General features: G+C 39.5%; 2 long non-coding RNA genes across 10 annotated transcripts; both read left to right on the top strand.

Moving 5' to 3' along the window:
• The first annotated feature begins 642 nt into the window (after nucleotides 1-642).
• Nucleotides 643-8,327, top strand: LOC119295729. Of its 9 annotated transcripts, XR_005144184.1 has the most exons (9): nucleotides 643-1,293; nucleotides 1,378-1,528; nucleotides 1,635-2,235; nucleotides 2,330-2,490; nucleotides 2,588-2,747; nucleotides 3,804-4,020; nucleotides 4,123-4,246; nucleotides 4,477-4,538; nucleotides 7,969-8,327. It is a non-coding gene; the product is annotated as an uncharacterized LOC119295729 (long non-coding RNA). The 9 variants fall into 9 exon arrangements; XR_005144188.1 differs by having other exon boundaries at nucleotides 1,381-1,528; nucleotides 1,635-2,490; XR_005144189.1 differs by having other exon boundaries at nucleotides 1,635-2,490; nucleotides 2,588-2,680.
• A 466-nt stretch (nucleotides 8,328-8,793) lies between these two features.
• Nucleotides 8,794-9,302, top strand: LOC119295731. Its single transcript, XR_005144190.1, has 2 exons — nucleotides 8,794-8,882; nucleotides 8,976-9,302. It is a non-coding gene; the product is annotated as an uncharacterized LOC119295731 (long non-coding RNA).
• The last annotated feature ends 1,229 nt before the right edge of the window (nucleotides 9,303-10,531 follow it).

The following is a 10,531-nucleotide window of genomic DNA, read 5'->3' as shown; positions in this document are numbered from 1 at the left end:
TATACGCACTTTTACCTTTCCATCATTGCTAGCCTCTTTGGTACCATGCATTGTCCTTTCTCACCTTGAGAGTTGGTGCAAACTTCGCCGGTGCATCCAAACCCCGTGATATGATACACTCTATCACACATAAGCCTCATTATATCTTCCTCAAAACAGCCACCATACCTATCTATCATGGCATTTTCATAGCCATTCCGAGATATATTGCCATGAAACTTTCATCATCATCATCCTTTTATTAGAGTCCGAAGCAAAATGGAGCTCTCCCGTTCGTTTGGATTGTGGACCGTCCGATCGAGCTCCCTGACTCGTCCTGGCCGTTGGATCGCGAGATGGAGCGATCCGGGCCATCCGATCGAGATGGAGCGTTTCTGGACGTCGGATCGGGTAAGACACTGCCACCGTCGGTAATTTCTACTCCCTCCGTTCCTAAATGTAAGTCTTTATAGAGATTTCACTGTAAACCGCATACAGATGTATATAGATGCATTTTAAGTTTAGATTCATTCATTTTGCTCCGTATGTAGTCCATCTAGTGAAATCTCTACAAAGACTTATATTTAGGAACGGAGGGCATACTCGTCTTTTCACACACTGAGGTATAAAAGCCAGCACCCCCGTGGTGAAACCCTAGCTGCCTCTCTCTTTTCCCACTCTCCCCCGACTCCCTCTCACTTCCTCCCGCCCCTCATGCCGCTCGCGCCGCCGCATCCCCTTCGATCTTGCGTCACCGCATCCCCGTGGAGCTCGCGCCGCAGCATCCCCGTGGAGCTCGCACCGCCGCATCCTCGTCGAGCTCACGCCGCCGCATCCCCGTCGAGCTCGAGCGTCACGCCCCGGGGGGAGAGGATGCCCACGCTGCTGTTCCCGGCAAAGCGCGCCGTCGCGCCATCGACGGGAGGAGGTCAGGCGGAGCGTGTCGTAGCCCACGCTGTTGTTCCCGGCAGTGCCCACCGTCGCCATCGACGGGAGGAGTCTAGGCGGAGCGTGCTGTCATTGCCGCCACTCATTCGTGCCTCCTCCTGCGTCTTCCCGTGCTCGCTCACCCCCCTTCCCAGCCGCCACTCGCCTCCCCCCTTCCCTGGACGCCTTGAGGTGCTGGCCGAGGTCGCCCGGGTCGAGATTGATGGCGGCTGGGCGTTCAATCCGTGATCCACATGTCAGTGCTGCCACAACCTGGTTTTTCCCCATCACGCCGCCTGGTGCAGCATGTGTGCGGCAGCCGGGATGGACGATCACATGCAGAGTTTGGCAGGCAATACGTGCATCAGACCAGTGGCTGATGGCAAGGTAAGCTTCCCCAATCCCTGTTCCCCTCCGCTCCTAATCTCTCTCTGAATTTATTTATTTTATTGACAGTCTTGTTTGTTGTAGAAGGAATAGAAAACAACTTCACATCTGCCACACAAGTAATTCATCTCACATCATTGGCTTAGTTCAGTCAGAGATTGCCTCTATAGATAATCTCCCAATGCATTAGTACAATTCATATTGCAAGGGTGACAGGGCAGGACAGTACAATGAGGTAACTAGAATTTTTGGATTTTCTCATTTGTTTTGTTGGATTCCTAGGGATTGCTTACAAAATTACAATGCTTCGGAGCTAACTCATGTTCTCATTATGCTTGTAGGGTCGAATTATATCTTCACAGATCATTAGATCTTTAGGTTCACGACACCGTCGTCCTCGCATAGAGAAGAAAGCCACCCCAACCGCTTGCTCCTCAACGCTGGTCAATTATAAACATCAGGCTGGTTTTATCTGTTATTTCTGTTCTTTCTCGAAGAGGTTGCCATGCATGGTTGATGGATTGAACTCCAAGGATTTTGTTTAATTTCTCTCTACCTTCAACACCAGCAAAAGATTGAGTGTAATGCTCGGTCATGTTTGAATTTAAATATGTCCTTTTCCATTTTCAAACTGACTATATTATTGAGTATTGATACTTTTGATTTTGTTTTATGATTCATGGCAACGTGAAAGTTACCAACGACCTGGTAGAGGTTCTTATTTCTTACAAACCTGTATTTGAGTGTGTAGTACCTTCACTTGCAATTGCACTTCTCTAACAATAACATACATGACTGTTTCCTTAGTTCTTCTTCAAATTATCGATATCCTTCCATAAAAAACACAGCAGGTCAGCATAAATACTTCTCCGAAGGAGAACCAAGTCAATGAGATGACTTGGAATCTCTTGGATATGTTATTATGCACTTCCTACAGGGAAGGTTGGTTTATTTTCTGGATTCTTATTGTGTGCCACATAAGATATATTAATGAATCAGATGTAACATTGTTTTCTTTTGAGCTTTCCTTGGCAAGGTCTGAAAGCAAAGAAGCAAAAGCATGCGGCCATGCAGACTCTACAAGAGGCATCTCGCCGAGGTGTGCCAGTACAGAAAGATGGCCATGTCGGTGGGGCGTATGATGCTTGTTTCAGATGATCACAACAAGTTGCTTGCTCTTATCAGAGCTGAAAAAAGGTAAGGAGTGCCATTTTCAGGCAACTTAATTTACTAGCGACACTTCTCTTTCTTTCTACATGTAGATTTTCTTATATGCATTTGTTGTGGCAATCAGAAATGTCCGTGGCACTTTGACTTTGATCGCTTTCTCGACGAGTCCACGCCGGCCACGGCGCACCCTCTGGAGCAAGTGTCGCCACCGAACCTTGTAATGGATGGCCTCTCCACTCCTATGTGTATTGTAAGCGATGGAGTTTTTTGGGACAAAAACTCCTGTACGTACGTCTTGATACAATTGAATTTTGAGCTACTTACTTGCAAACGGTCATGTGTAGCAAATTTGAATTGCAGACCTACGAGTTGATTCTTCTAGGCATTTATTTTTTCTAAACGAGCTTTCAGTTGTGCTTCACAAATATGTTGCTAGCTGAGGTTTAGAATTTATTTGGTAGAAACTGCTTTAAGATTACTATTGTAGTATCTCTGTGAGGAATTTCTGTTAGTATTCGATCATCGCCAACAAATTTAAAATAAAAAGCATGGAAATGATTGGTTGCAAAGGATATTGCTTTGCTGCTTAGGTCCGTCTCTTTTCTTGCATACATTATTTTGCTTGCATGTTTACTACCAAACTTTTGCAAGGTCCTTTTTTTATTGCGTAGACAACAACACATCCCTAATCTATTTTTTCTATGTGAAATGTTGTAAGTAGAGTGTTCTTATCCAATTAGCAGCTACCATTTTAATCCTCCCTCTGAACTCTTACAATATTGTGTTGGTTGTTTCTTCCTACATTGGAGTGTGTTTTTATGGTGGTTTAGATTCACTTACAAGTGCATGCTGCTAGTCACTATTTTTACATTTTTAATGGATGGCCCAGAAAGAGCACTATCACCTATCTATTATGCTGTTTGATTTCGTGGCACCCTGTCCATGCGTGTGGTGTTAACCAATCGGTAATTATCATTATGTGTTGTCACTGGAAGTTTGTTCTTGCTATGGCCATTCTGTTTTCTTTTTGTCTGGCTTCAAGCAAGGGTCTGAACTTGCAAGATACAGTTCACAAGTACTCCCTCCATCCTGAATTACTATCTTAGATTTGTCTACATTTGGATGTATCCAAACAAACCTAAGACAAGTAATTTGGGACGGAAGTAATACTTCTTGTGATCTTTGACATTTAGCTTGCCGATGAGTTGTCTTACTTGTGAGAGTTTAGTTGGCAATACAATATGTTAGAAACTACTATTTCTCTGCAATGAATGAATCATCGCGGTTTATACACTTAGAACTCGGTTTCCTTCATCTAAGTAAGACCTGTCTTTCCTCAGGTTCAGCTGCTGTAGAGACACGACAGGCTGGGAGGCATGATCAAGTTTCTAATTAGCTCTGTTGCTGGTGTCCCACAGCTCTGTTTCTGTTGAAATGGTAGACGGGGTCCTTTTTTATTTTTCTGGTGTTGCTGTATTGTTCAAGAAAAAACCACTACCAGTTATTCTTGGTTAGGACTTCTTGGAGATTCAGTTCTGTTAAAAAGAATCATGAATGGTAACCAACTAACCATGTCAGTGTTTGATGTACCCTTTCCGCGCTCGCTTATTGTTTAACTGAATCATTCGTTAAATAGATGATCACATGTTGCTAATTTAGGAGAAGAACCATCGTGTAAACGTCAGCATCCAGTCATATCTAAGGGACGAGCTATGGGGGGCAGATCCAGGACATGGGATGCTAACCATCTGCTTGGGATGGGTTTCTTTCAAATCAGTGAATGGTAACCAACTAACCATGTCAGTGTTTGATGTTAAGTGCCCATGGAATTTTGAGAGTGATGATCTGCTCTTTCTTCCTCTTTATTGCCGATATTTTAATTACTCAAGATATTCTAATATCACTTGAATTAGGGACATTTTTTCACTCATGTTCTTGGGAACAAAATCTTTGTTTGTTTCTTATTGGTGATGCGGTAAGCTGACTTTGACATTTTCACCCTGGTATGTGCAGGATTGGAGCCATTGAAGTATTTGAATGGAGCATATGTACGCATATGCTGCACTTCATCTTAGGTGAGTGCGACTGTTACATGTTCGTTGTGACTCCGTTTTTGTGATGCATACAAGAGAAAATGTTTTCTTCGATGATGGTGATGGTTTCACTAACCAGAGCCACGTTGCAGCAAAGTTATTTTGAACTTTGAAATGTAAATCGCAATGTGTCTTTTATTTGTGTAACTTGGATTCCTATTTAGTGGTCTTCATTTACCAGTTCCATGGTGGAGCTTTTAATGTCAAGCACTGAAAATATCGGTTTGCTTTGTTAGTACCTTACTCTACCTCCGTTTCAATATATAAGATGTTTTGGTAGGAATTCCCTATTTGCCGCTAACTGCGGCAACTAGTCGCCGCTTCGCACAGGGGCGCAGCTTACCTGGGCCGGGCCCATTCGAGTGGTTTTGCTTCGCGAGATTAAAAACGGCAAAAATTGTCGCTCCTGGGATCGAACCAACGACCTCTTGTATACGCACAGACCGCGGTAGCCACCGCGCCTAGCACCTGGATGTGTTAGAAAAACAGTGCCAAACCTAAAGAAACTAAAAGCGAAACATAAAACCAGTTTGCGGTAATTCCAAAAAACTTTTGTTCCTTCTACTGGTTATTTCTAGTTTTTCTTCACAGTCTTATTCTGTTCTTATTTTTTCACGTTTTCTTTATTTTTTTATTTTTTAATATTTTTCATTTTTCTTTGTAACCTTTTCAAAAAGTTCAAATATGGTTCAGAATTTTCCAAAATGTTCTTTTTATCAAACTTTGTTCATATTTCCGAAATAGTCTTCAGATTTTCAAATTTTTGTTCACAATTTTGAAAAATGTTCCTGATTTTTTTGTTTGTTTTCTTGCTTTTTCATTTCCTTTTTGTTCTCTTTTTTCAAAATAAATTCAAAATATTCAAATTTTGTTCGTATTTTGATAAAATTTTCAGTTATTCGAAAAATGTTCTCCAAATCCAAAATTTGTTCCCATTACACAAAAAAGTTCAAAACTTTCGAAATGCAGAAAATATACTGGATTTCATAAAATGTTCGTGCTTCCAAATTTGTTTGGAATTTTCAAAATTGTTCTCTATTTCAAAATTTGTTCTCAAGATTCAAAAAAATGTTTGTGCTTTAAAAAATTGTTCACGCTTCCAAATTTGTTCTCTATTTCAAAATTTGTCCTCGAGATTCAAAAAATGTTCGTGCTTTAAAAAATTGTTCGTGCTTCCGAATTTGTTCAGGAGTTTTCAAATTTTGTTCTCGAGATTCAAAAAATGTTCGTGCTTTAAAAATTGTTCGCGCTTCCAAATTTGTTCTCCATTTCTAAATTTGTTTTGAAGATTCAAAACATGTTTGTGCTTTAAAAAATTGTTTGTTCTTCTAAATTTGTTCTCAGTTTCAAAATTTGTTCTCAATATTTGGAACACTGTGTACAAAAAATATACACATTTTGTACAAAATATGTTCCTATGTGCAAAATATGTTCAGAAATGAAAAAAATGGTTGCACTTTTTCAAAATATACACTTTAAAAAAAAATTTAGAATTTGTTTTAAGATGTTCACTACAGTGTGTAATTCTGGTTCGATACAGTAGAGAAGTTCGGTTGTACGGTTGTGCTAAGTTATTATAAGTGTGCGTTGGATTTATACAAGCAATACTACTCAGTTGGACTGGCTGGGAGCATGCACTTCGAATCTGTAGGTCGCAGGTTCGAGTGGCGTCTCCCTTCCCTTTTTTGCTTCCTTTTCTTTCCACCGGTACACTGTGATGGGCCGGCCTAGTTAGGCTGCGCCCTTGTGCGTGGCGACCCTTTTTTGCTTCCTTTTCTTTCCACCGGTACACTGCGATGGGCCGGCCCAGTCAGGCTGCGCCCCTGTGCGTGGCGACGACATTTTGACGCAGAAGGCGTCCAATAGGAGTTCCCAATTTTTAGTCCCACACGGGTAATTGTGATCGTTGGCGACATGCTTAAAAGGAGACGCTCGTGCACCTGTATCGCCGGGCCTGGTGGCACAGGCCTGTCACCCCACGCTTTGGGGGGCAAAGAGTCGGAAAATCCTACTTGCCGCTCGTTGCGACAAGCTGTCAAAGCTTCGCATAGGGAGGTGCGAGCGAGCGAACGAGTGGGCCGGCCCATTTAGCGTTAAAGCAGACTCGGCTTTGGGAACCTTCTCCAGCCGGTTTTTTCCGGTTTTGGGAACCTTCTAGAAGATTCCTAAACCGTCTTTTTCTTTTTCGTTTTTCTTTTTCTATTTATCTTCTTTTTCTTTTTTCTTTTCTTTTTTCTGTTTCTTTTTTTCTGTTTCTTTTTTTCTGTTTTCTTTTCTTTTATCTTTTTTTCCTTTTCAAGTTTATTTCAACAAAAATCCGAATTCCAAAAAATGTTCCTGTTTTTCAGATTTTGTTCATAAATTCAAAAAATGTTCCCATTTTACAAAATTTGTTCATAAACTCAAAAAATGTTTCGGGTTTCAAAATTTTTGTTCTGAATTTTCAGAAAATGTTCTTGTTTTTTCAAAAAATGTTCGAATTACCTTTTTCCATTTTTTAAGAAATTTGAAAATAATGACATGGATTTCAAAAAATGCCTGTATTCAAAAATTGTTCAAAAATTTCAGAAAAATGTTCTTGTTTTTAAATTTTTTGTTCACTTATTAAAAAATTGTTCACATTTCAAATTTGTTTGGGATTTTCAAAATTGTTCTCCATTTTACAATTTGTTCGAAAAATTCAAAATTTGCTTGTTATTTTAAAACTCGTTCCCATTTCTAAATTTTGTTCGATAATTTTAAAAATGTTCATGTTTACCAAAAAAAATCATGTTTACAAATTTTTTTTGTTCACAATTCAAAATTTGTTCTCCTTTCAAAAATATTCATGTTTTTGCAAAAATCACTATTAAATACTTGTTCAGATTTTCGAAAAACTTTTTTGTGTTGATCGAATTTTTTTAAAACTCGTGTTGGTGCAGTAAATTCTGATTATATTTTTTTAGTTTTTCTTCTCAAATTTGGAAAGTGTTCGCATTAAAAAATACTTTTCTCAAAATAATGTTCGCATCCGCATTACCTCTAGCTGCGCTCGCCATAGTAAAACAAGTAAACTTATGTAGCCCATTGGCTAGGGTCGTGCGTAAGTCACAGGAGGTGCCAGGTTCGATTCCTACCTCCTCCAGCAGTTTTAGTCTTTTTTGTATTTTTTACTGTGTTTCGCTAATGGACCGGCCCAGCTGGAGTCGCCCCTGTGCGTTTGCTCGGCATTTGCCGCAACGAGCGGCGCATAGGAGATCCTGTTTTGGTAGGCCATTTTAGCCTACCGAAACGTTTTATATTTTGGAATGGAGGTAGTAGTTTACATCTGTGAATTTGCTGACAGATTTTTGGTTATACTGTTTGCTGCACAAATGTTTATATATTTGAGGGGCTTGCCACTGTCTACAAATGTTGCTAATAAATTTATCAGATCATCAAGAGATGTCGGCTGCAGTAATCTGCGTGCAGAAAACAAGGCACACCAGCAAAACAGATATATTCTGGACAAACAATCCATACAAAATAATTAACTGAAATAATGTCACCTGATGATTTATCTGCTAACAGGTATAGCAGATTTGGAGCTGGTAGCGTTGCGTAAGCACACATCAAGTCAAACCGGACTTAAATTGGTCATAGCTTGGGAGGTGTGCCTTTATGGCTTGCTTCCACGTGGATTAGTATTACTACTCATCAAGAAACAAGAACCTAGGGGAGAATGGAGCCCTCTCAGCGCTCAGGCACTCTCGACCGTCGGATTGGCTTTTCAGTTTGTTCAAATAAGAACGAGGCAAGCCTCCAAACTGTATTTGATATATTTGGTGATTTCTGATTGAATAATTTATGGTCCACTCCCTCTCTAAAGCTTAATCAAATAAGTATGATATTCTCCTCTACCCTTGCTACCAGAAAAATCTTCCATGCTTATTATATAATCTTTGTCTTGTGTTGTGTACCACTTTCATAATATGACCTTTATTTTCCTTTAGTTTGCATGGATTATTTCTTCGCCTGAGCCACATTTTTAGATACTTGCCTTGAAAAATAAATAGTTTTAGCTTTTAGATACTTGATCCATGCTCAAGTAAGTTAAAATGTTGAGTTTTTTGCCAAATCATAGAGAGCAAAATTCATGAGTTTTGAGCTGTAAACATGCCTTACAACTATTTTGTTTATAAATAGCTGTAAATGATATAGATGTTGGTCTATCTCATCTGCATAAAAAAATGGCTTACAATCAATAGATCTATTGTTCCAACAGGTTCAAAATTGAACTTGTTTTGCTATAAATGGCCTCCCGCACAGTTGTATACAAAGCTGAAGTGGGTACCACAGCCATGAAAGGTATTCGTCCTTGGTAGAATTTTCAATTAAACTATCAATTTAAGTATATTTTTATTTATTAATGTTAATTACACCAATGTAATCAACCTGCAGGAATAGTAGTTACAAAGGTGGGTTGGAGAGGAACTGAGGAAGTTGTGGATGCTCAAGCCTTGTGCAAGAAGAGGGAATGAGAAAACTGAGAAGATGCTTGTGTTTTTATGGTTTATTATCCTTAGATCATATTTGACTATTTGTTGTGGCGAATTGGCCGGGTTTTCCTACCAAATTCTCAGGGAGGAATGTCGAGGGGTTTAGAGTTGAATTTAAGGTCTACCAATAATATAGGATGAAATTTGTGGTGTGTGTTTCAGTTATCTTATGAACAAGTGAGACCACCATTAATTTAAATCTCTCATACACTTTGTTAAGTTGTCAGTCTGACATATGTGCTCCTTTCAAGTCGCATGGCTATTTTAATAATTAATTATGCAATTTCAATGCTCCTAATTAGCGCTTTTGATCTATGTCATATTATGTGAAATATCAAATGCATGGTTAGTGCCGAGACAGATTGCATGCGTGCTTCTTTTGCATTGAACTTATTGTCGTAGGCAATATGAGCATTTGTTCTCTTATTAGCTTCTATATTCTCATGATCGTGCTAAATTCGGTGATGTCTTGCTTTTGGACGGAGTGATTGGTTTTTTTAACAGAAAATTAGTTTTCCCATTGACTACATTATTGGGATTGGATATGAGTGTACCCGACAGCACCGCCGTCGGGTGCGGCAAACCACACTTTCTATCTAGTATACATGACTTGAGCATTCATTGTCATATTGCTTTGCATGATCGTAAGATAGCTAGCATGATGTTTTCATGGCTTGTCCGTTTTTTTTTTGATGTCATTGCTACGCTAGATCATTGCACATCTCAGTACACCGCCGGAAGCATTCATATAGAGTTATATCTTTGTTGTAATATCGAGTTTAAATAAAAGTGTGATGATCATCATTATTAGAGCATTGCCCCCCCAAAGGCAAAAAAAAAGAAATGCCAAAAAAAAGAAAAATAAAAAAAATAAAAAAATAAAAAAATAAAAAAATAAATAAAAAGGGGCAATGTTACTATCTCTTTTTCCACACTTGTGCTTCAAAGTAGCACCATGTTCTTCATGAAGTGAGTCTCATATCTTGTGCTTCAAAGTAGCACCATGTTCTTCATATAGATTGTCTCCTATGTTGTCACTTTCATATACTAGTGGGAATTTTCATTATAGAACTTGGCTTGTATATTCCAACGATGGGCTTCCTCAAATGCCCTAGGTCTTCATGAGCAAGCAAGTTGGATGCACACCCACTTAGTTTCTTTTGTTGAGCTTTCATACACTTATAGCTCTTAGTGCATCCGTTGTATGACAATCCCTACTCCTCGCATTGACATCAATTGATGGGCATTTCCATAGCCCGTTGATTAGCCGGGTCGATGTGAGACATTCTCCTTTTTTGTCTTCTCCACATAACCTCCATCATTATATTCTATACCACCTATAGTGCTATATCCATGGCTTGCGCTCATGTATTGCGTGAGGGTTGAAAAAGCTAAAGCGCGTTAAAAAGTATGAACCAATTGCTCGGCTTGTCATCGGGGTTGTGCATGATGGGGGCA

This window comes from Triticum dicoccoides, chromosome 4B (assembly GCF_002162155.2).
Source record: "Triticum dicoccoides isolate Atlit2015 ecotype Zavitan chromosome 4B, WEW_v2.0, whole genome shotgun sequence".
Classification (NCBI taxonomy): Eukaryota; Viridiplantae; Streptophyta; class Magnoliopsida; order Poales; family Poaceae; genus Triticum; species Triticum dicoccoides.
Note: the sequence above shows the minus strand (reverse complement) of the source record. Positions and strands in the feature narration are given on the sequence as shown.